This window comes from Mastomys coucha, unplaced genomic scaffold, assembly GCF_008632895.1.
Source record: "Mastomys coucha isolate ucsf_1 unplaced genomic scaffold, UCSF_Mcou_1 pScaffold22, whole genome shotgun sequence".
NCBI classification, from domain to species: Eukaryota; Metazoa; Chordata; class Mammalia; order Rodentia; family Muridae; genus Mastomys; species Mastomys coucha.
The window spans coordinates 5,211,750-5,215,968 of NW_022196905.1; positions in this window are offsets into that span (position 1 = coordinate 5,211,750).

Here is a 4,219-nt window from a genome sequence, read left to right on the forward strand (position 1 = left end):
ATTTCATGTTCACAATACTCCTACAAACAAGAAATTAATTTCAGAGAAAGAATAATGAAAATGATAAATATACAAATAAATATATGTCATTATCAACTATAAAAAATGAAATAGCAAGTGCAAAATAATAAAAACATAGTATAGAGCAATAAATCCACTAAACAATAGCATTAATGTAAGGAAAGTTAAATGTTAACTTCTTGAATTATTTAAGAGAAAGACAGAAGTATTGATTAGCTTTAGACTATTCTATTTCACATATGTGATTCACACTTGTGTAAATTTAACTTCCTAAATTAAGCAATACAAAATGGAAATCCAAATTGGAAGGGAAGAAGCAAAATGAGAAAAAAATCCAAAAAATGTCAAAGAAAAAGCATGGAAAATTATAGAGACATATAGAAAGGACAAAATAAGATGATAGAAATAACTGTACTTATAAACACTTAAAATTAATGTATCAAGTGGTACAAATAAAATGATAAGTGTTAACATTAGGTTTTTTTTTCCTTAAGACCAATCAATGATAAACTACCTTAGGGAAGAACATTTGAGTCTGCAGGTAGCAAGTGAAACAGTAAAAGTTTGAGTAGAAATAAATGAGATATGAGAAAAAAATAAGAGAAAATTCTAGTGAAAGAAAAGCCTAGTTTTTTAAAAAGATTAATATATAAACCTCCAAAATCAGACCAAGAAAAGAGAGATATGACATAAACTATAAATAGCAGACAAAAAAAGTCATTTCTACTGCTTGGATAGTAGTCAGATGACAATGAACAGAAAGTAAAGATAACGTTGTCAACAGAATTGATACCTTAGATGGAATGTATCAGCCCACTGTAAGAAATAGCTACCAATATTTGAGTATGTTTCTATCTTTAAAAATGAATCAATGATTCATAACCTACTAGAAATAAAGAAAGAAGAAAGAAAAGATAGGAAGAACTCATACCACCAAGATGGAGTCTTCACTCCCATAGTATGAGCGAAGCATTTGAGGCAAATAGCTTTCAAGCATTCCAAAAGCTCTTGCACAACAGAAAGAGGATATTCTGAAACTCATTGTATGGGGCCAGAATTAACCTAGTATCAAAGTCTTTTCTTTCAAGAAAGAAAACTGAATGTCAGTATTTCTCTGAAATGGATATAAAATCTTCAAGACTTTTGAGCAATGAGTCAAAGAAGTATATATCACGTTCCAGTAGGATGTATTAAGTGTGAAAGGCTAGTGTGTGAAAATTTGTAAATATTGATTACTGAACTCCACAACATCAATAGATCAATCACAAACATCCCATGATCCATTGATACATAATTAAATGAACCAGGAATCGAGAAAACTTAGCTAGTTTGATGAAAAAAAAGTTTGAAGTTTATTATGACACACCTAAATCTCATACATTTTACAGGTTCTACAGAGTAAAATATAACATGCTATCTCCGGAACTAGCTGAGCTACCCTGAGCAGCCTGCTAGCCTTAGAGGATCTTCATTCTCTCCCCACCTCTCCACCAACCTTCATCAGACCTGTGGATCCTGAACCATACAAATAAGCTTCTGTTCCCCACCCACCCATCTTCCCTGTTTGCTGAGTCCTCTGGGGTAAGCCTAGCTGTCCTTAGCAGCTTGATAACCCATCCTCTTACCACCTTTCTGCCTACCTTCATCGGATCTGCAGATCTGGAAACTTATAACCCAATGAGAGGCCTGCCACACCAGGACCATCAAGGTTAATCCCCTCCCAATACCTACCACAACAAGAATATCTAGGGACCAAAGCTATCCAGATGGCTAAAGGTTCTAAGAAGAACACAATCAGCAAAAGCTAGGGTAATATGACACCTTCAGAGCACACATACCTTATAGCAGCAAGCCTTGGATATCCTAACACAAAGAAAGCACAAGAAAATTACCTTAAGTCCAATCTTACAAAGATGATAGAGGCCTTTAAAGAAGAAATTAATAAATTCCTAAGAGAAATACAGGAAAACACAATCAAATAGGTAGAGGTCTTTAAAAAGTAAACAGATAAATACCTTAAAGATATACAGGACAATACAATTAAACAGGTGGAAAAAATAAATACAGACCTGAAAGTAGAACTAGAAGCAAAAATGGAAACACAAACTGAGGGAAATGGAAGATGGAAAACTGAGAGAAGAGAACAGGAACAACAGATGCAAGTATCACCAACAAAACACAAGAGATGGAAGAGAAAATCTCAGACAATAGAAGAAATTGATATATCAGTCAAGGAGAATGTTAAATATAAAAAATTCCAGACACAAAATATTCAGGAAATCTGAGCTATCATGAAAATACCTACCCTAACAATGATAGGAATAGAAGATGAAGATTACCAGCTCCAAGGCCCAGAAAATAGTCTCAACAAAATCATAGAGGAAAACATTGCAACCTAAAGAAAGGGATGCCTATAAACATACAAGAAGCATATAGAACACCAACTAGACTGTACCAGAAAAGAAAGTCCTCCGAGCATATAGTAATCAAAACACAAAACCAACAGAACAAAGAAAGACTACTAAAAGCAGCAAGGGAAAAAGGCCAGGTAACAGACAAAGGCAGACCTATCAGAATTACACCCAACTTCTCAACAGACTCTAAAAACTAGAATTGCCTGGACAGATGCCAACATAGACTATGCAGCAAAACTCTCAATTACAATAGATGGAGAAAACAAGCTATTGCAAGACAAATCTAAATACAAATAATATCTATCCACAAATCCAGTCCTACAGAAAATAATAGAAAGAAAACTCAATCCAAGGAGGATAACTACATCCAAGAAAACACAGGAAGTAAGTAATTCTATGTCAGTAAAAACAAGGGAAGTATGAGTGCGCAGATGTGTGTGGCTGCACACAGACACACACACACACACACACACACACACACACAGAGTAAAACCACTGACATTAAAAAGAAAAGGAAATGAAAATCACTGGTCATGAATACCTTTCAATATAAATGGACTTAATTTATCAATAAAAAGGCACTAGCACAATTGATGCGAAAACAGAAAACATAATTCTGTTTTATACAAGAAACATACCTCAGCAACAAAGATAGACATAACCTCAGAGTAAAGGGATGGAAAAAGTTTTCCAATCAAATGTACCCCAGAAACAAGCTGGAACAGCCATTCTAATATCTCATAAAATAGACTTTCAACCAAAATTCATCAAAATAGAGAGGGAAGGGCACTTTATACTCATCAAATGAAAAATCGTTCAAGATAATGTCAAAAATCTGAACATCTATGCCCCAAACACATGGGCACCCATATTTGAAATGAAAGAAACATTGCTAAAGCTTAAATCAAACATCAAATCCCACTCATTAATAGTGGGAGACTTTAACACTCTACTCTCACCAACTCTCAGGTCTTCCACACAAAAACTAAGCAGAGAAAAAATGAAATTAACAGAAATTATGAATGAAATTCACCTTATAGACATCTATAAAATAGTTCACCCAAACACAAAAGAATACATCTTTTTTTGTTTGTTTTGGTTTTTGTTTTTGTTTTTGTTTCTTTTTATTTATTTATTTTATTACATATTTTCTTTATTTACATGAAATTTCTCCTTTCCCAGTTTCCCCTCCAAAAAACAAAGAAACAAACAAAAACAACAAAAACAAACCCCTGTTGCCTCCCCTCTCCCGATGCCTGCCACCCCACCCTCTCCCACTTATTGGCCCTGGCATTCCCCTACACTGGGGCACAGAACCTTCACAGGGCCGAGGTCCTCTCCTCCTATTGATGATCGAATTTGCAATCCTCTAATATACATATGCTGCCAGAACGATCAGACCCCTCCATGTGCAGTCTTTGGTTGGTGGTTGAGACCCTGGGAGCTCTGAGGGTACTAGTTAGTTCATATTGTTGTTCATCCTAAGGGGCTGCAAACCCCTCAGCTCCATTGGTCCTTTCTCTAACTCCTTCACTGGGGACCCTGTACTCAGTTCAATGGATGACTGTGAGCCTTTATATCTGTATTAGTCAGGTACTGTCAGAGCCTCTAAGGAGATAGCTATATTTAGACTGGCTTGCCCTTCCTTCAGTCTCTGTTCCATAGTTAATCTCTGCAACACCTTCCGTGGTTATTTGGTTCCCCTTTTAAGAAGGAGTGAAATGTCTACCTTTTGGTCTTCCTTCTTCTTGAGTTCCTTGTGGTTTGTGGGTTGTTCTTCCTGT